Source organism: Melozone crissalis, unplaced genomic scaffold (assembly GCF_028551555.1).
Source record: "Melozone crissalis strain CALT ecotype California unplaced genomic scaffold, PUWL_Pcris_2 ptg000042l_1, whole genome shotgun sequence".
Classification (NCBI taxonomy): domain Eukaryota; kingdom Metazoa; phylum Chordata; class Aves; order Passeriformes; family Passerellidae; genus Melozone; species Melozone crissalis.
This window is the reverse complement of record NW_026535820.1, coordinates 43,219,895-43,242,579: the sequence shown is the minus strand read 5'-3', so window position 1 is coordinate 43,242,579 and position 22,685 is coordinate 43,219,895. Positions and strand designations below refer to the sequence as shown.

At 37.0% G+C, this 22,685-nt stretch overlaps 1 protein-coding gene across 5 annotated transcripts in view; it reads left to right on the top strand.

Moving 5' to 3' along the window:
* The window catches only part of CTNND2 (catenin delta 2), a 639,750-nt gene that overhangs the window by 304,537 nt on the left and 312,528 nt on the right, over positions 1 to 22,685 (top strand). The gene's annotated exons all lie outside the window — the stretch shown is intronic.

Genomic DNA, 22,685 nt, shown 5'->3' with positions numbered 1-22,685 from the left:
CAGGAAGGTTCTGAGGGGAGAGCCTGGAATGGGAGTGCAAGCCAAGGAAGAAATTAAGACTCTTACAGGAGAAAGTGATAAGCTGCAGATTTATTTGTAACACTGTGTGTCCACAAAGAGGTGTAAGGCACGTGTAGGGCAGACAGAAGATGAATGCTGAAATGTTACCATCTATCCAGGGAAAGAGCTGGTCAAAGATTTGAGGCCTTAGGCTAATGGGGAGGCCTCTGCACATTTCCCTAAAGCATTGCAGGTGGCAGCCTGTAACACTTTCCTCAGAGAGCTTCTTGGAACCCTCCGACTAAAGGAAATGTCTCGCTGGTGCAGGTAGGAGTTTGTCTTGCTACACAGTTTCCATTCTGTTTCTGCTCTGAAAAAAGGATAGAAAGCAGAAAAACAAACAGCCAAACAAACTTCACAAAGCTTTAGTCTCTCAAAAGGAAATTTCTTGAGTATTCTTGAGTTCATCTGTATTGCTTTAGGTGACAAATTGTCTGATGGCATAATTTCCACTTTTAATTTGGCCTAATTGAACTGGAGGAGTGGGGCTCAGGGAAGCATTGCTGGTCTGTTCACCATGGAAATAAAATGGGCTAGTACTGAAGGAGATTAGATAATCCATAATCCAATTTACCTTTCCTAATGAAAGTTCATCATTGACTGTCTAAAGTACCTTAGTTAAAGTGTCCTTTAACTAAGGGCGCTGGCTTGAAATCCTGTAACTGGCTACAGGTGTGGATGCTACCTGAAGGACTAATCAATCCAAGGGTTAGTAAATTGGTAAAATAATGAAAATAAAATCATTTGAGAACAAGGAATTTATGAAAAATTAAGATAGATGAAACTAAGTTTGCATAGAAATGCTTTAAAATCAGTGGGAAACTAAGAAACAAGTCATTTAGTAGACTTCAGAAAATCAGTAACATTGTATCTGCAATAAAACGATCAAGCTGTTCTACAAGTTTTAATATCCAGAAATCGTTACAGGGTGAAAACATCTGTTCTCTTTCCTGTAATTTATATGCAAAGAGTGAAAGAAACATTTAAAAGTGATTATTTTAATGGGCTGGGAGATCCTACTGACTGTAATAGTTGCTGGTACAACTAATGCAACAGTTAATGTGAGTGAGGTAATTATTAACCTTAATCAATTTAGTAGTAGTAAAGTTGCTTACTACATGATCTGATGCTGTTATGACTGCTCATCACTTCCTCCGTATTGCATTCCAGTGCTTCAGATTTATTAGTAATCTGAGCCACAAATCCTCCTTCTCTTTTTATTCAGCCATAGATGAAAACATTATACAAGGACTTTCTATTCAAATATTTTTTGTCTTTTAGCAAATATAACAGCATTTATAATAGTTGCAGTCATGATCAATCACAGATGATCAGTGGTTGTAATCATGGTTAGTGATGCACTCAGTTCCCAAACTGAAGTGCACTGTGTTAAAAATTAGAGAAGTATTCTTGTTTTAATAAACAACTGGAGTGCATTTATCCCTCACCCGCTTTCCTCAAGATTACTGCATTTCATCCTTATACTATTGAAAAATTGTTCTGAAATTTTCACATTTATCAGCAGCAAGCAAGTTATTGGGTTTTTCATTGGCTTTTATATATCTAAGTGTGATTTAGTCTTAAGTCTTGATTTTCCGATTAACATTAGTACATCTTCAAAGTCAATTAGCATGGAAATTCAAGCATTCCTAATCTTTATTTACTTAAAAACAATTTTCTGTCTGGTCTAAAAAAGATGATGGAAGACTTGGGACTTTCTGAAAATTATTTTCCTTAGAATTTACTGTTTAAATCCAATTTTAAGGGCTGAAATGTCAAATAATGTGATGACCATCTAAGGTCTCCTATATATTTCTGTTCTGATCTGAAAGTTCTGCTAGTGAAATAATCCAATCCACAACTGAAGTTCTTTTGGCAATTTTAAAACTTATTAACTGGTAATACTACCAGGAACGTGTAAGGTTCTTTGAAGAAAAAAAAAGGGTGTTAGTGCAGGATTTGAAGAAGGGGCTTCTGTGCCATCTGCAATGGCTGTCCTGATAAATTGCCTCTCCTCTCAAAGCATGCCTTGCTGCAATGCAGAAAACCAGGCATTGTAGGATCTGAATGGTTTAGAGGATGAAATTTAGGTCAAAAATTGACACAAAAGCTGGTGTCCTCACGTCTTCCATGGGAATCTTCTCATCTCTTACCCTAAAAAATGATTGCATAGTCATTCACTTTGGATATGATTTCTGAAGCTTCCTGAACTACTCTTGCTTTCCATTCATACTTTCCATTTGTACTCAGTAGATTTTACTTAGGCAGGTCCATCACTTGGTACATAATGGTGAGATATCCCATGAATGATTTTCTTCCTCACGCTTGGCCATACAGTTAGCAGGCTTGTTAAGTCACAGAATACAGCATTTGTCAGAGTAATGACTTAAAAAAAGCTGTAGAACCTCAATACTGCATTTTCCCTCCCTCTGCAATTATGAACATGCATTTCAAATTGATGCCACCTTGTTTGGGGCTTAAACGTGATTTGAATTTCACCAATTGTCTGACCCTCATATTTCATCCATGTGCTTGCAACAGTTATTCTCCAAGCCACACTTCTTGTGGCTTTCTTGCATTGTCAGCTTTTGTTCTTTTGGTTACTTTTTTCCCCTGGGCTGCAGCTCATGTTAATACTGGGCTGATTACATGTGAGATCAAGAAATAGATTTTAAAAGGGGAGGGGAAAACAGTTGCACCACAATAAAAACCCTAAAACCCCTGTAGGGTCTGCCAGCTCTACTTTGCTGCAGCGTATGTCACTTTCCCACTTTCTGAGACAAGCACTGATGTGTGTTGGGAAAATGCATGAAGGCAAGAAGTTATGGTTTCTAGTTTTCCCTTCTACAGACAGTAGTTTGTTTGCAACTGGGATAGGAATCTCTATTTCTTAAAGTATAAAAATGGTTGAGATTGAGCACTGCATATTCGTGGCCATGCCTGTAGATGTCCCTTGTGTTAATAGAAGAAACCACAGCATGGCAAGCAGTACAAAATCTGTGTTGCCAAATGCTTTTTGGTTGGAAATTACTTTACTTCTCTAAGGAAAAATGTTGCACTGGGTTTAAAGTTCAGGTATCACCTATTCTTATTCTTTGAATCAGCCAAGAAATGAGAAACTGTGTTCTGCTGGGTCTGAATGCTGTCCCTTTAAAGCCAAAGGAGATGAGCTCTTGGATCTGATTTTCTGTTTCTGAAGTCCAAGGAACAGAAGTTGATGAGTGAATGCTTAAAGTATTTTGGGAAGAGTGACTTTCCTGGAGGAGATATAAGAATGCTAGGCCACTGTGCTATTAGAAGGGACAGAAACAAAAACCTTACTGATACATATCAACCAAGCTTTCTATCTGTAGTCTTCTTTTTCTGTGAGGAATATTAGCTAAAAACACTTTTTTAAACCTTTCTCTTTTGTAGTGTGCCAAGATGGTAACTAATTTAGGGAATGGATTGAGTTGCATTATTTGATTGTTATTGCAAGCCAGTTTCAACAATCCTGTTCCATGATTCTATAAATACAGCTATCTAAGACACAAAAACTACTGCATAAAAAAATTGCTTAATTCTCTGTTCAATGTAGTAGCTTCTTTTTAATTTTATATATTTTCTTATTCATTTATTAGATAGAAAGATGCATTTTTCACATGTTGAAAATGATAGAAGTCCTATCTTCAATATACTTTACCATGTTGGATGATTTTCTTACATTACTCTGTATTGTAAATGGGTGAGAAGCAGGAAGGTACAATTATATTCCATTACAATTAAAATCTTTACATATAAAGAAAACTAATAAAATGGCTCTATTGATTTTTTTCTCTTAATCCTCGAAAGATTTGTTACAACAGTTCTAAATTAACTATAAATGTAGGGATAAGATGGGGTTTAAAACTTGCAAGATGAGGAAGGATGCAAGAATGTTTGTTGGAAATGAACTCTCAAGTTCAGCCAAAGTATAGAGGGCAATATGTTTATGGGTATTTTTTGCTCTTTATATTAAAGATCCAGTGTTTTTCCTCTAGAACTTACATCAAAAGAGACAAAATATGGATTCTTTGAGGTGAGGTTGTTGTTTGCCTTTAGCTAAAGTATATGTGAATGGCTTTTCTCATGACCAAAGTAAACAAAACAAAAAAAAAAATCCTGTGCCAAATCCCTTGGAAGTTATCAGTTCAAATCTGTTTTTTTCTTCTCTCTTTAAAAAGAAAAGTCATCTTTAACCAGAGCAAATTCTTAGTTATAAGTTCATTTCAGTACTTACTAGGTAAGCACTAGTTCCTAATATTAACTTTCCTACATGTTTACCTAAGAGAACAGGTATATAGCAACTTTTAGTTTTTATAACAAACACAGAAATGACAGCAGCGTTAGTAATTGCTTTAAGGTTTCTGTTACTTCATTTTGGGTGTAATATTATGAAGCATAATTTTGGCAGAAATAAAATTACTGAGTGTCAGGTGAATGCCCAGTATAAAGCATTTAATAGGAATCAAATGTTCATTATCTACATTCAACCAGCTGTAATCAACAGGAGATTTGAAATTCAAAGCACTTCTTAACACTATTTCAAGTGCAGGACCTTTGGATATTTGTGTGCTGATGACTAAAATCACAGTGTCTGATATTCATGCATTTATGTTTTAGAAAGAAAAAAGTTCTTTAGTCTAGATTGCCAAAGCAGCTACAGATTTTAATCTAAATAGTATTGCTACCACACTAGATAATCAAGTGAAAGTGGCAGAGGGTCCACCTGTAAAGGAATTTTAGATAGAAAAGGAATGTCTTATCCAAAATATTTATAATAATACCAAAATTCTGGTGGTTTGGAATAATGAAATCAAATGCACTGACTCTTCCCAGAGTTTCCTTTAACATAAATTGAATTACCAATCTTCTGGTATCTAAATACTGCTTTTACACAGAAAGTTAAAAACAATAAGCAGCAGATGCAAGAACTGTCACAATGATAGAGAGCACAAGATTGAGACATAATGTATGGTTCCTGATAGTATAGTGCTCATAAAGTTGTGTAATGTTTAGTAACTTGTAGGATAAAGCAAAATAAAAGATTTGTTCTTTCTTTTTCCATTTTGATTCTTGAAGTACTTTTAAGGGATGATCTGTTTATTTGGTCCTGCCTAGCCATCATGGACATACCTGTCTTCTTTTCCTGTGTTAAAAATTTGTGCACGTATCTCTTCTGACATCTGTTATCTCACGGTCAAATCCTACAGCTTTGATAAAGTCTTTGGGGATGACTGGAACTTTAGCTCTGTAAAAATGGAGTTTTGGCTTCAAGATTTATCATGAAATGCTTCAAGGATATTGAAACAAATTCCTTGTGAGTCTCAGTGTCCAGAAAAGTAGTGTAATTCAAAATAAGGCTGAGTTATCATTGGACCTGTAGCCAAATATTTTGAAGGACAACATAGTAATAATCATAACCTATCTTTTGGATAATTCTGGAAAGATACATAGCTTTTAGTGTGTTTGCATTTGATTATAGCTCATGTTTATGTTGTTACCTTCAATTTCATGTGTGTAAGGCTCTGTGAGCTCATTTCTGGTATTTGTGGTTTGGACAGGTAGATGCATAGGGCAGTGAAGTTACTGCTCTACCAGACATTTGCTGAGTGTCCTTTGGTATGCCTGGAGTTTTTTTCAAGTGCACTGTGCACCAAAGAGTTTAAATACTGCCTACAGTAGGCATAACTGGTCTTTAATTTACTCTTACTGTGAGCTAAACCACATGAAGTTAGGAGCTTGTCAGTGTGATGTGGAACAGGCAGCATACTGAACATGGGACCACCTGAATCAACAGCATATTAGAACACAGCTGTACACAGCTAGTCACATTTTCAGTCCAGCACTGCAACCTTCAGGAGGGCAGCTCCGTCCAGCTAAGGCATGCTGGCCTAACTCTTTTCTGGTATATAAAAACATGTACCAGGTGTCTTCCGCTCATATCCAAAAGGCCGCCAGGAAAGGTGTTCTATGCTCTAGATAGAAAATGTGTGAAAGCTAAGTCCAATTCATTTCCCCAACCAACAGGGAGAATTTTCTAATGACAAGAAATATAAATTATTTTGGCTAAGATTTATTTTTATACTTCCTATGATGGCTGGTCTACTATGCACAGAACTGAAGATTCATTAGAGTGGAAAGAGGTCAAGGAACATTATTCTGACAGCTGGGGAGGTACCTGCATTTCCATCTGTGCTTCCAGGACTGTTTCTGTACTGTGATTTCATGCACTGAAATATCAGCCTTTAAAACATAAAGCTTTTATTTTTATTTTTTCTCTTTATCACCACTGCATGCCACATTTGCTGAGAGTGATTTTGTTTTGGTTTTTTTTTTTTTTTTTTTGAGGTAAACAAATGCAATAACATAAATGGAAAGATGTCATTTCTCTGCTTGTTGGTGTTAAAAAAAGCAGTGGATCTTCTGTTATGAGAAGGTTAGAATACATTTTGTGTAACTGAAATTGTTGAAGGTTGTTCAATAAGAATGGCTCAGGGAGGTGAGAGTATATATCAAATTTGGTGGGCTTTTTATAAAGTCACGGGCTTTCTGTTCAAAAGGTTTGTGTTTGTTGTTTTTTTTTAATCAGCACCCATGGAGCTGTGGATATGATCTTACGCATCACTGCTACTGTGCTGTTGGCAGCACACACAAATGTCATACCTGAGCACTTCTCTTTTGAGAATATCCCAGTGGTATTGTGAACCTTAGGGAGAAAAAAAAAAGAGAGAACTGTAACTTAGAAAATCACATCTTCTATTGAAATCCAGGATAAGAGCTGTTCCCATTACCTGCAAGTATACCTAGCTCTGTGTTGGTTGGAGATACAAATTAACTAAGAAATTATTTTAGTTGTTTAAGAGAGCGGAAGGCTGATGAGAAGGAATGGTAATTTCCTTCTCCCACCAGCTTTTTCTACACTGAGAAGCAGTATAACCACAAAGTTAGTAGTAGCTCTCACAGAAAGAACATCAAAGTTCAATTCATTGCTCATGCAACAACACGCAGAGAAACTTAGCATTTGAGCCAGATGTCATAAGATTAATTATCCTTATGAATCCTGTTTCTAAGGTTTTACAAGCTAAGTTTACACTTTTTTGTACAGTTAACACTTCTAGTTCAGTGCATGCAGTCCAGTGGTTACATAGGGTTAGCCTGATCCTGCTGAAAACAATCACACATTCCAAATAAAAGATCAAATGCCTTGAAGTAGATCACTTGGAGATAAACAGTATTAAAAGGGAAGCACATCTGCCAAGTATCAGCTGTCAAAGCCCTGCAGCTATCTGAAACCAATCAAGTGTTAGAATAATCTGTTGTAGTGCACTTCATCTTTATGTCTTTGTAATCATCCAGGCAATTTCATGAGCAACATGGAAAAGCATACGTGTGTGTGATTATAATAATGCTTTAGGTGAAATCAGAAATAAAGAATAAACAATCTGCAGCTATGAATTTCAGCACTTCATTTGTTCATTATTTTCTGATTTCCCATCAATTCATGATTGCCTATGGCAGTTGAAAACATTTATTTATTCTGTATCTGGCTGAGAATTAAGAAAACTTGATGCAAATAAGTCTGAACCTCGTAAGTAAGTGCATACAAGACCTAAATGGTCCTGACACATGCATTGTTGCACTTTCATCCTTTCAAAATGTTTGTGTGAGACTCTTACAGAGGAATAGGACAAGCTGATTGCAAAGGTCCAAAGTCAATTTTCAGCTCGCCTAGCTGTTGGATCAGATGTCTTCTGTGTTTGTGAGGGGGGCTGCAAAAGTTAGGTATATACTGTCACAGTCACTGAATGAAACTGAAAGCATTCTCTGATGGTTACAGAGCAGGTTGATATTGAGAACTGGAAGGCTGTCAGAACTGGAAGACAGCCCATGCGACATAAGAAAGACTGCTTCAGGGCACCCATTTTCTTCTACCTCTTCACCCATCATCATATTATTTGGATACTTTATAGAGCAGAAACTGGATTTTCATATAAACTAAGTCTAGCTTGTTTTGGCATTTGTAAAGCACTTGGGGACTATGCTGTACTCACTAATTGCCTTTCTCATGCAGTTGCTTCTAAAAACAGAGTTTTATGGTCTTGGTCTTTAAAGTGGAGCAGAATTCTGATAGGGTGGAGGAGCTCTGGAGAAAAGTTGAATGTGAAGTCTAGGCCATGGTTATCAGGACAGTATAGATCCCACTGGAGCTCAAGAATCTACTTACTAAATATCAGTAGTTGAAACTATGTCTGACTTGTGCCATTGGTTTTCTGGTTTTCAGCATAATCACTAACTTCTGTGTATGGATTTCACTACGTTCCCTGTTATGGAGATAAAAATTGGGTGTAATCTTTCAAAGTATCATGGACAGAGATGACCCTGTGAGTGTTCAGATCTGACCTCTCCTTTGCCTTAAGCCATTTCATTTCATCCAGCTAATATGTACTTGACTAACATGTGTTTACCTCACATAATTTTCAGATAAATGCAAACTCTTGATTTATAGGCATTAAGGAATGGAAAGTCTATAAGTGTGGGATCTCAGTCTCTCAGAACTGGGGTGAACAAGACCCCCCCTGGGGGGCTCGGGAGTCCTGGAATGTTGCCAGAAATGTCTGGTGGCTGGACTTTGATCCCACATGGGAGATGACATCAGTATGAGGACGGGAGGATTTCACTGGGGTGAATGGTGAAGGGACAAGTTAATTGGAGTGTGAGATACAGGGTTTAAGATCCCTGTACAGGGGGGTCTAGAGAGGCAAGATGGAGGGATTGGGGCGTGCCCTTCTCCTTCTTCTTCTTCCTCTAGGCCTCCATCTTCTGTGGTGGAGTTGGCACTCCAGGATTGGACCTTACTAGGGGAACACTGGTTAATAAGGGTAGAGGGTATTGGAGAAAAATGATAAATATTGTATACGTAACTCCGGGTATAAAGATAGGTGACCGCCCCAGGGGCTTTCAGTGTGTGCCCATGGCTGACTGCTGAGCAGAACTCTGTCAGGCCAAGAGAAAATCTTTTAGATAAGCAATTAATAAACACCAAGACCAAGAACAAATCTGAAGCTTCCTCTCGTCCTTTCGAACCCGGGGGCCCAAGGCCATCTTTGGGCTTTTCCCCAGACCATCTAAACAGCACCGAAATCGGACATATAAGTGCCCTTGGTAGTTTGCAGCTCTAGTGGTTACATACATTTATGAATATTTATATCAGATTATTCAAAGGATGACTTTGCTATTGTAATGTTCTCCTGTTCTGCTTTCTGTACCAGGAGAAAACCCTAATGCTTTGACTGGGAGAAAGTTTCATATATTGTAATCAGAAACCCTCTCAATCTTCTTGATTAACTGATCAAAAGAAGCCTTTTAATCATACAGGTCATAGAGAGACATTTTCATTAGTTTAATTTGTATTATTCTTCACTTTTTTCTCCAGTTCTTTCAATGACTCCTTTTGAATTTTATCTCTCTAAGTAATATTTGAATATCAAGAATATTTCTGGAAGCCTTTAACTGAAATAGAATATTCTTCACTATTTTTGTGCTCTTTTTACATTGAAGGTTTTTAAATTTGCTCTTTCTGCCACGGCATATTGCTTAACTAAATATTTAAGCATGACACCAAAAATCCTCTTTAACTGTTTTACCAAGATACATTGTCCATTTTTCAGGAAAAAACAGAATTCCTTATTGTTTAATCAATTACTCTTCTTTTGACCTTAATAAAACACACTTATACCTAGGAAACTGGTCATAATTTTCCTTTCCACTTGTTTCCTTCACATCTAATAAGTTTGCCAATTCCAGGCATCAGCAAGCTTTATCAAGTGATTGTAATACTTTCTTACAGCTCATCAGTGAAAATAGTGTTAGCTGTCCTACATACTGTCCCATTTGCTACAGAAGATGTCAGCCATTTCTCTTGTTGCCTGACATTTGAGGCCAGCTCTTGGTCACTACAAAGATAAAATACCTTAATAGTCCCACCAATTGATTCAGCAAGTGGAAGAATAATAAGGTAGACTAAGCAAAAATTGTAAAAAGACTTTCATAAAGTTGTTTCTCCTCCCCCTTGCCGTAGAACCCCTCAAAAGAATTTCAGCTTCCATGATTGTTACTCAGGCATGGTGTATTGACAAATTTATGCTTAGAACAATATACTTGTTTTTTTTTTGTTGACCAGAGCTCTCTAAAACAATTTACAGTTTGAACCAACATATAGTCTGATAACTGGATCACAAGTGATGTGAACAAAATAGCTCTATAGTCTAGTATTCAGTGAAAATTACTATTAGGTAGGCTTGCTTATTCTTGAAAATAAGCAAGCCTACCTAATAGTACCTGAATGTTCATGCATAGTCCAGCCAGTCAGTGTGTTTACAATTAATTGTCTTATCAGAATACAGGCTTAAATCTCAGTTGCTAACTAGAATATGTGACGTAAATTTCATTGTGAATCTTATAATTTTCAAGGGTAAATTGTGCAAGAGATTAACCTTGACCTTTTTTAAATTCATTGAGACAGAAGGGTTTTGGAATCAGCATTTGAGATCATGGACAAATGAACCAGTATTGGAATTGTTGTAACTGCCCTTCACATGCTTTGTAAGGTGTTGCATTTGCTATCTGTTGTAAATAATTCACCATTCTTTTTATAGGATCCAGGAATAAATTAACCTATTAGCTGAATGTAGAGTTTTCTGTATTAAATTTTTGTTTTAATTAAAACCTCACAGTCTTCTCTTTTCCATTATTCAAGTTGTTAAGTAGTTTGGACTGTATAATATATTAGATTCTCACATTTGAATCACAGCAGTGTCAAGATTACTTTTTCAGTTGAGACAAATCTGTTTCTGTAGGTTTTAATATGCCTGCAGGTGTGCAGGATGTTCAAAATGTTTGTGACAGTACCCAGTTCTGAGGGGAAAGGGGGGCAGCTTGCCTTTCGCCTTTTTTTCTTTTTTTTGTTTTAACCATCAAATATAGCATCAGACCATATTTTCCACACCAGGCTTGGCAGAGAGCAGTGCAGTGAGTTCAGCAGCTCCCACACCTGTGGCAGTGCTCACTGGTGGCTGAGTTGCACTTGAGAATCAGCTGTGAAGGATCACAGGCCTAGGCAGCCTCCCCTCGCTTGACTGTCCCGTTCAGGGGTTCAGCTGAGGAGATGTAGGTAGGAGCCATCTGGCTTGGATTAGCACACAGTGTGGGAGCTGCAGGTGACAGGGTACAGGGGCTGCTCTGGAAGCCTGCTGATAGGGTGGATGATCCCCTCAAACAGTAAATACAAAGATTTGCATGTCTTTGCCAAGTCTGGTGAGTGACGCTGTATTTGACATTGGCAGTTGTTACAGTCATATGTAATAAAGCTAAGACCTTTTTCTTCTCCTTTTTCAATTAAATTCTTTTGTCCAGCATCAAAAAAAAAAGCATCACAATTGTGTCAATTTTACAGGATGAAGTGCCATTCTTATTTTTGTGTGAAATTGTCCAAAACACTTAAGGAACCAGGAGCATGTAGATAATGCATGTGTCAATGTTATAGTTCTAGCAAAAATACAATATGAAAATTAATGTATTTATGCTTGCATGTAATTCACATTGCTGGGAGCTCTACATGTAATCACTTTCATTTTTCCTGGCAAATGTGCTCATAAGGAAGAACAATACAGCATCACAGCACTTTGCAGCGCTCGTTGGTGATTAGCCTGATTAAGTTATATGGTACTCACAATGAGTAATTCAAAAGTATGTAATATTCAGAGATATGAGCAGGAGAAAACAGCTCCCTTCCTTTGTTGTGTGCTTACTGTTAACTGTCCAGTGAATGGCCCTTTGCCTTTGTCAAACAACTTGTAGTTTCTTTTATGATCCAATTTTCTGGCTTTTGTGAATGTGCCATACAGTGAGAATATATCTCACTGTTCCTAGTCTGAACACTGGCAGAGTTTGGCTTCTTGCCTTCAAAATTTTGATCTACTTCAGGCATCTTCTAGAAGTTTGTATCTCTAGCTGATAGGGAAGTACAAGATTCATACTTTGTTCACAGTTGCCCATTTAAACATTTATTTCCAATACAAATTTTTTAGTTTAATCTTTTACTCCAGGAAATGACAACTAAGGAGAGACATGAATTCTGTAGAGCAAGTAAAATTCAAGAGCTTCAGCTATTAAATAAAAATGTTACAGATTTTTGCAGCTGTAGCTTAAGAAATATTGGGTAGTGAGTAATGTTATTCAAAATATATTCCCATGATGTTTCCATTTAGAAACATTCCTTCAATCTATGTATATTATTCTCCACTTGATTATGCAGTTTGAATTTTTTTAGCCAAAATTCTCTTTGGCCTTCTCATAATGATTACAGTATAAAATGTCCTCAAATATTTTAAAAATAAAATAGCTTTCAGTAACCAGTTATATTATTTACTATCTATAGATCTCTTCAGAAGAAGCTTTTCTTTCTATCAAGATGACTCTGGAGCCACTTATTCTATTCTTATTCTTTCATTTCTTGCACGGATACCATCATCATTACTAAACATTTATGTACAGCTGTGCATGCACTGTCATAATGATTTGACAATATTTTGCAAGTGAGAGAAAGTCAGTATTTGCATCTTCAGTAGCTTTATCCAGACTTCTTAGAGATGCCTTTCTAGCAGCAATACTTACTGTGTACTGCTCAGATTTTGCCCTTTGTTATTTGATTCAGCTACTACCTCAGAATTTTGCATAGATGATACTTGCTGTAAGGGCCTCTGATTTCTCTTAATGCATGACAAATATCCAGAAACAATTGAAATATGTTGACTTCATTAAGAGGATATTAAGTACAGGAAAGACTAAAATGCTCTGAATATTCAGGTACTAATTCTTAGGCCTACTTTCAAGAGCACATGTTGGGGTATCACATTATAGAGATAGGGATCATCTCCAGGCCTACTTCTCACTGCACTAAGACTGATAACCAAGCTGTCTTTCTTTAGTTATAAGTGGTTTTGTCTGTGGAAAAATTGAACTGAAACTACCCACTCAATTTTAATCCACAAACCACCAGCTAGCTGGGGACGCAGTCTTTCCAATTTGGATTCCAGTTTAGACAATAAGAAGAGATCCTTATCCTATCTGCCTTTGCTCTGCTTATTGCAGTAGAAGAACATAACTATAAAAATCAGGCAGTTTAGAGGTGTAGTCATGGTAGATATTTATTCAGTTCTGAGGTTTAGAACCCAATAATGGAAAATTTTGATTCTTTTGAATGATAAGCTAGTTTGTCTCAGAGTTGTAATTTGTTTTTTCTGTACTGATATAACTCATATATAAAAGATGCTATTTAGTAGCAATCCCTGTTCTAATTAGAAGGAGTACTGGTGTCACACTTTTCATGAAAGAAAAGATTTCTAATAGTTCAAGTGTCAGGTAATGATAATTTTAACTGAAATGAGCATTGGCAGAAAATTTGAACAAGGCTTTCATTTCCCATGTCTGTCTGATTTGAACAGATTATTTTTTAATACATCACAAAAATCTGGAATTTAAAAATAGTTTGCTGTGCAGGGATTAGAATGATCATATTTTTTTTTAACTTTTCAGAATAAGTGGAGACCATCTGTCTATTAATTTTTTTCCCCAAGTTCTAACTGTGATTATTTTGTAGTATCACATACCTTCATATTTAATCATTCCACTTGTACGAAAAGTTATATTTTTAACTCATCTTAAGGGTGTACAAAAACATGGCTTAAATGTTTTTCTTGCTTGGTCAAGGTGCATCCTCAGTTCAAAAAACCGTATCTGTTTTTTGTGCACATCTCAGTTTAAATATTTGCAGAATGCAGTTAGCACAAAATTGACATTTATCATGAGACTGTTCTTGAAATATAAGATTTACTGAGCAATTTAGATGTGGGAGGAACCCAGCTTTCATCCTGGATGCATGATGTTCTGAAAATAGAAGTGGTATTTCCGATGCTTGCTTATGATCCAGCTAAGTTGATATGTGCTGGCAAAGGGTTTTGGGAGCTGCAAACATTTCTTATTTTCAGGATGTCTTTTCAGTTTTAAATCAAATCTCAGTTTCTTCCAGCTGACCATTAGATGATGGAACAATAATCCAATTGAGTTCTGAAACTTAAAAGAACCTGAGTTCCAGGAGAGTGGGATACTGCTAAGATTCTTTTAAAAAATTTGTTTTGTGATTGTATTTTCTCTTTCAAATACGAACATCACTTTCTGTCCTCTGAAAAATGTGTCTATGTTGTCTTCAAAATACTCTTAATTTGAAAAATAATAATATAGAGTTTTCTTAATTAGGTCTGTGATTGTGATAGCAAGCAGCAGGGGAGGAGGCATACAAGGGTAACTTACATGACATTTTTTCTCATGTATGCATCCTCAAGACTAGATCAAAATGAAGCCATATGTTGTTAAGCAGTCAGAGAGTGCTGTACCTGCTGGCATCATCCTTCTATTCCACAAGCGGGTGCATTTTATTGTCATTAAAAATGAAAAGTGATGATGTACAGTCAGGTACATGTTGGGTGGGACAGATCTCTTCAGAGGATCAGTACTTCAGCCGGGGGAACCACTGTGGTTAAGGGCTGAGACCTGCACTACAAGTTCATGCTTTACTTTTCTAAACAAAGAACGTTCATACTTTCTCTGTGCCCACAAAGTTGCATGTAAAGGTTGAAGACAATGATCCTTTAGCATTTTTGCTAATTTATTTATTTTGCAGTTTTCAGCATGCCTGGGTTTAAATTCTGGTTTATAATTTATCCGATCGTGGTAACATCTTAGTGTAATCTAGAAATTGGTTTCATTTTCTCTCTGTTCCTTTACAAAACATGAGTATTTTTAAAATTATATTGAGATCCCAATATACTCCATCTTTTTGACATTCTGATGTAAAACCAGTGAACAGTCAAGATTGCAAGGCACCTGTGGAAGTGTCTGGTGCCAGCTCAAAGCTGGGTCAGCTAGAGCAGGTTTCTCAAGATTGCATCCAGTGGGGTTGGCTCCACAACCTCTCTCACAACCTGTTCTAGTTACTAACTGTAAGACAATTTTCTTCATATTTAAGTGGATTTTCTTCAATCTTAATTTGGGCTTATTGCCACTTGTCCTCTCACTCACTACCACTGAGAGGCCTGGCTCTTCTTTGCACCCTTACATCAGGTTCTTACACAAATCAGTACGATTCCTCCAAGCCTTTCCTTCTTGAAGCCTTCACAGCTCTCTCAGCCTTTCCTTGCATGGTAGAGACTCAAGTGCAGTTGTCATCTTTGTGGCCCCTCACTGGACTCACTCAATTTCTCTGTTTCCTATGTCCTGAGGATTCCAGAAGTTCCCAGTGTGCACAGTGTGTGGCCTCACCCGTGCTGAGCAGAGGGAAAGGATCACCTCCCTCAGCTCGCTGGCAGTGATTTTCTTCATACAGCTCTGGGTCCACTTGGCCACCTTTCACTGCAAGGTCACACTGTTGGTTTGTGTGCTACCTACTACCCAAAAGGACTTCTCTGCAAAGATTTTTTCTAGCTGGTTAGACCCCAGCCTGCACCGGTGGGATTGTTCCTCCTTAACCCTTGTTGAACTTGGTGAGGTTTCTGTCAGCCCATTTCTTCAGTCTGTTGAGATCTCTCTGAATGGCAACACAATCCCCATGTCTCTCATACGCTTCTCAAAATTTTTCATCATCTCTAAACATGCTGAAGCTGCACTCTGTCCTACTATCTGCACAGTTAAATTATGATGCTCAAAATGCTCTTCTCCACACTGATATAATTCATGTGGTATTTTCACCCAGCTGCCTTTCTTTTGAATTGATGAAGAGAGGCAATATATGTTAGGGAATAGATGTGCTGTATACAAACAACAAAAGACCACTTCTTAATTTCCTGTAGCCTCACAAGGGGCTACAAAGCAACAGTTCAGATGTAAAGGATATTGGACTTGGAAACTTAGGTGAGCCTAGTTATGAATACTGTAGAAATGCAGCATTTTCAGATGCAAGGCCTCATTCTGACTTCGTTTTGTGCACCAAATGTATTAATTTTGGGTCTGGCTCACTGAAAGGGAAATAACCTCTAGCAGCTGTCTCTGATTTTCACTGTATTCATCTTCTACCTTACACATGTAACATCTCCTAAATTTACTGTTATCTGTATTTGATCCCTAAGTACATATCTCATTCTGTTTAAATGTCTTCTTACATATTGCTTTATCAAATTTTTAGCAGATAATAGCATCATAAAATTACTGCTGCGGTACCTAATCTGTATTCTGCGTATGTCTGTACATAGTAGTTCACAATTTCAAAATTCATACTTAATGGACAATAAAAACATCTTTAATAACTTTCTCCTTGGAAATATATTTTTACCAGGAATATTGGTTTATTGGTTATTCATTTAAGTAGGTTCTATTTAAATGTTTCTGTAGTTTTGTTTAGGCTACAAAGTTCTTGGCCATAATTGTACTGACAGCTGTGGATCCAGTAATCCATTTGTATAAAAATCAAAGTATTACTCACAACTTTAAAGCTGAAAATTGATAAAATAGAATTTAGACATGGAAGTCAGAGAAAGATAAAAAAAATGTTTGTGACTGGAATATTTATAAGGTTAAATTAATTTTAAATGTGATTCACACTGTGATGTGAGGAGTGAGCATAGCTTCTTTAATTAAATAAATAAATAAAACAAAAATAAACCTCTTAGCTACTGATTGGGCCATATTCTAGTCTTCTAGAATTATTCAAATATTATTGCTGCTGTAAGTATGTCTAGAACTTGCTACATAGACGTGGCAAATTTTGAGGGGAAGTAGTTTTCTGACAGGTCTAGTAGCCTGTAGCTTCCTCAGCCAAAGAGTGTGGCTGTCAAGTGGATCACCTGCTGGTGCACATGTCATGAGTGGGGCCAACAAGGTGTGCGGACCCTGGCTGGTCTCTTAGCCTGAGAAGCTGAGAGGAGTTTGTACTCCTAAGGCAGGCAGTATTATTTGGCTACTGCAATGCAGAGCATTTTAACCACGTTCAGTTTGTCACTGAGCAGGAAGGAAATGGAAATGCACTTGAAGTCAGTGTGATAGGTTCAGAAAGGTGTAGTGGCAATAGTGGAGTGTCTGAGCTGTGGGCACCCTTGGCTGATGGCTCTGATGCAGTAAGTTAGACACAGGTGACTTACATTGCAGAGGAGCAATATGGAATCTGCCTGTTGGAGATTGCTGGCAGGGCATTTAAGATATAAAATAGGACAGGAGCATTGGGGGATATGGAGAAAGGAGGTTGAATTCAGGGCAGGTGTCATCTACATCATCATAGGGCCCAGCTTTGTATGGACACATCCAGGTAGTCAAGGCTTTCATGAAATAATGGGGCTGATGTTACGAATTTGTTTGGATTAACAGAAAAGCTTGAGCCTTGTGGAAGAAAGTGAAAAGTACAGAATAACTGTGTGTCAGCTACACCCATAAAGCTGAATTTGCCACACATAGTGATTATGTCAAGTGTCCTGAGCTAGTTATACACTGACAAGGAATTTTTTTCTGCAGAAGTAAGAGTTTTTTGCTCAAATGCACATTTACAAAGGACTTGAAGGAGAAAGGAGAAGGTGCCCATCTTATGTCAGATAGCCCTTCACTTAGATGATGCCACACTTTTGCTTAGTAGGTTGTTCTGCAGCTGTGAGAAAGGCGGTCCTCTCTGTCACATGTATATCTTGTGTCAGCACTCTAAAGAGTGAATTTCCATGAAGGCAGGTTTCTGTTGGCTTTCAGGTGATGCCACATGTGTCTCATTGCCCTCAGCTGAAGAGGTTGTTGAAAGAATCCTTTCCTTTCAAATATGTTTCTGAAAATGTAACTCAGCCCTGAGAAGATGGTATCATGGCTTGCTGTTTCTGCTGTCCCAGTGGCTCCAGGTTATACTTTCATAGGTTCAAAGCAAATATGGGGATTGCATTCACCTTCTCTTTTCACTGTCTGCAATGCAATTTGAGACTGGATTTTAAAGGCAGCCAGACCTTCTTACATATGATGTCCTGGTTAGGAGGACACCAACAGTAATGCCAAGCACACTGCACAAGCCAGAAAAAAACCACCTGCTTTTTCTAAGTAGCATTGACTCTGGGTTTACAGGAGTTAAATCTATGTGTGGAAACAAGTACTGGCATGTGCAAGTATACCTGCTTCATGTACTTGGAATCAAGTTGCTTAATATACCAGCATTTTTAGTCTCATGTTTTATGGACAACCTCACTTGCATAGTAACCTACCTTCTTCAACTCCTACTAATCTGAGTAAAATCTGAATCTAAAATCTGCTTAGGAAGAAATAAAAGGATCCATTAATTGTTTGCAATAAATATATTTATTCACTGGATAAATAGTATTTGAGATTCCAGTGTGCTCGGTCTTGTCACAGGTTCCATTAAATGCTTATTGTAATAGGCAGGAGATGGGAGGAGAAGATAGCAATTCTGAAAAAAAAGAAACAGAACAAAATCTAAAAAAAAACCCCAAGGAACTCATGTAAAAGGTTTTCAGCTCTTTGAGTAGAGGTGCTGGGTAGCAGGAACATAGAAGTTTTGGGTTGGAGTGAAGAGGAATGAACTAGGCAGTCAGGCCACCCACCGTGTGTACAAACACCGTGTGCCGTAGGAAAGCTTTCCCTCATTCCTTTACCAGGGAACCCTCGATCCCCTTCTCCTGCTCCTGGTGATGTGCTCACTCATGCACTTCGGTATTTCTGGCTTCTGCCCAGCACTGGTTCAGCTCACCCTGTGAAAGGGCAGCTGAGGGTGCTGGCTGTCACACCAAGGTCACCTCTTGTCAGTGTCCCCAGCTCTGTGCTCTGCAGCTGCCTGGAGCTGACCTGGCGCACAGGGGAGTCACTCAGTGATGGAGTGCAACCTGGATTCCTGTGTAGGTTATTTTAATTATGTATTACTTCTTGAAAGCGCTTCTGCTCTTGAAAAGAGGGCTTCACAGAACATGTCAGTCTTGAGAAGGCAGTCTTTATGTGTAAGATGGAAATTTTAAAGGTGTTATGGGCTCACAGTGCTGCAGAGGAACAGGTTTTCAAATTTTTCTTTTCTTCAGTGGTGAAAACAATGACTAGAAAAATAGGACAGAAAACTTTTGGCCACTATTAGTGTGCATCACTGACATTTCACATGCAATTTTTAATAGTATTTAGTTTCAGACAAAGGTCAAGAAGTCCAATCTTATCTAATACCAAAGGACTGCTTTAATACCTTTTTTCAGGTACTGATCTTGCCTCATTTTCAAACTGCCTGAATTTGTCTTGCATGCTTCTGTGCAAAACTGAATTCCCCCAGGACTGACTTTTGGGTTGTGTCTCACTTGCTCAGCTTCAGTTTAACACTGCCAATTGTCTCTTGTCTGGCTCTTTTTATGAACAGTGTTTGAATCTTGTACTGTTTCTCACTTTCTTTTTGAAGCTATTAACTTGGCAATGTCATCTGATAATGGGTCAAATGCCCAATGGAATTCCAGATGTATTAGATCTACTTTTTTTTTTACTCCATGAAAGAAATTGTGCTCTGTGAAACCTTAATAAATCAAGTGCATTTACTTCTTTTCCTTTTAACTTATTAGCAAATTTTTAACTTTAGAAGCCAGCCTAGGCTTGAGTTGATAGTTTTGATTTTTTCCTCCTTTCTTAAATAGGTAAGATATTTTGTAATGTATTTAGAAATTGCCACCCCCAGCTTGATGGAATAACAAAATGTGTGATTACCTCTGCTTATTTCACTTACGGACTGGACACAATATAGTTCATCATGGGACATTGAGTATCCTGTATTATTAAATTTCTCCTTACCATTATCCCTGAGTAGAACACCATTCTTGTTGAAAACAGGCCAGATAATGCTTTTCTCTGTACAGGTCACTTCTATTCCAGTTCATCCTAGCAGCAAAGCTGTTTTGCATTGAAGTCTAAACTACCCAGTTGTTGTGCACAGAGTGTATTGAACTATATTTCTCAACACAAGAAATTGTTGAAATTGAGATTCTTAGAATTTTGTTTATCTAAGAATCTTTATTCTTAGATTTTTGTTTATTAAGATTCTTAGAATTTTGTGTATTATTTTGTTTGTCTTTTCATGTTTTCTTCGTAAACTTTTTGCTTACTCAGTTTTGGTTTTTTTTTTAAACATAAGAAAAATTAGGATCTGGATACAATTTTTAACAATTGAAGGTTAGGAATACCTCCCAGCCAGCACTCATTGATCTGGCTTTGAGCAGAGGTTTGGCTACATGATGAGCTGTAAAAATTTTTCTCTACTCTTGACACTGACAGCCCTGAAGCTAACTTGCAAATACTGTTCTTCCTCAAAATGGCCACAAAACTCATTGTATTCTTCAGCAAAATTATTGTTTTCAACTCTTAGCTTTATCATTTCTATACTGTGAAAAATTAATTTTGTGAAGTCTAGAACAGATTTTATGTGATTCATATTCAGAGAGGAAAAAAATAAATCGGTTTCCTTGCTTTTCATATTAGCTCTGTTTTGCAGTGAGAACAGATTTAGCTTTTTGATTGGACTATTTCCAAGATGTACTGAATAAGTAATATAAAATCTCAATTTTACAATCAGCTTCTAAGACTAGATTAAGGTATTCAAGGAGAAGGAAGCTAAAAGAGTTAGTGAATGATGGCATAACTCAGTTAACAACCCCTTGTAGTTTCATTTAGTGTAATCAGAGAAAAGAAAGCTTAAAATAAATGCAAAGCTGGTAACCTCTATGGATATGTAGTATTTCTGAACATGGAACATGGTGATTTAGATGGGCATGAAGAGGAAAATATTACTTAGTAGCATGAGCTTTAGTGAAAACTAGTGGGATTCTGGATCTACATGGCATGGGAAAGAAAAAATTTTAATTAATTGTTTTGAACAAGTGATGTTGAGGCATCCTAGAGAGGGATTTGCATAGGTAGCCAAGAACTCAATTTTCTTATGGTCCAGTAACCTTTTCACCAAAACAAAGAACTTTCAAAGAATTGTATCTGGCAGTGTAAAGCTCAGCTAGTTATTTGAGATCTGGGTTTCATTCCCTTGTCTACTGTTTCAGCAGAGTCAGCAGAGAAAAGCAGTGATTTTATTTAACCAAATATAGTTTAACATTTTTCTGCATAATTGTGCAGACTTTATAGAAAATATTTGATGGTCCCGTGCACAGGATGAGGATCGCTGCCCTATCTTACTGCTTTAAAGTTTGACAGCTTTCAAATTTGAAGTGCTTTGAGGACTGCAGTCGGTAGAATTTTGTTTTATCAAACAAGCCATCTCAGCAGTTGAATTCTTTTATTAAAATGTTGTTAGATATGAACTCAGGTGCTACCATAAGTGACAGACTAATTGGTCTCTTAAATATTTCCAAGTGATAAAAGCATATAGCTAAGCCTCCTGCATTTTTTTTCAATGTAACGTGAGAACCTGTAATATTTGGGAACATTGTCACTTCTTTAATATTTGCCACATTTGCATTGGAAAACTTTACGATAAATAAGTAACAGACAGCTTTCACTACTTTTCCAATTTACACTCTGCTTTGGTCTCCCCATTTTGTGGAGAGAAGGATAGTCTTTTTTGCAGCTTAACGGAGCAGTGATATGGAATTCAAGGGTATGATTTTGTTTTTATTGAGTATTGGTAAGATTCCCAAAACAGGCCACAAGTGTTAGGACAAAATTTGCAATTCAGCTGTAGCAATATCAGCTGCATGGCAGTAGGTGCAGATGGGGAATTTGGTGCTTGCTTCAATATGCAGACAGTGAGCAATAGAGGGGTTATAGAAAAGTTGCATGTAAAATTTCCAAAGTTGCCTGAGCGCTTGTTTTTGGATCTGATCAGAGTTTTAGTCGAACACTGGCTACTGCAGTACATCCCTTCATGGCTTACCTGGCTGGCAAACCTTCGGGACTGGATCAGGACATAAAGTTCTGTTGCAATTACTTTGCAATTACTTTGCAATTACTTTACTGAAGTAATTCAGTACTGAAATTTGTACATTATATATTAAATTAAAAGATTTAATATTTAACTGTCTTGTGAGACTTCATGTTCTGGATGTAAAGAATATAAGTAGAAAGATGATTTCATCCTTTTGTTAACAAAACAGAATTTCAAAGGATTAGTTCAGTTGTCTAGTAACTTTCACAATATTTTGTATTATAATATTCTTCTAAAAATAAAGATGATTGAAAATAATATTTTTTTCAGCATCACTAGTATGATATCTGTAAGATATTTTCTTCTTTATTCTAAAAAAATATCCTTTTACTCTTTAGGAATATTTTTTTTTAATGCCTGCATATAATTTTTAAAAATACAGCATATTTCTTATATCTGTCTTTGCTAAATGTCTGACCTGTGAACCTGGTTTTACTTGTGTCGTGTCTCCTGTGTTTTATTTCTTCTTGTAGGCAATGAATAATGGAAGAAATATTATTTTCATAAGGAACTGATTCTTGTTTTCCCCTCTGTACCTTAGTAGTGGAAAAAGTCAGAATAAAAAGATTCTGTGCTTAAAACAATGCTCCCAATCTGTCTAAAGGTTACATTTATTTTTTGT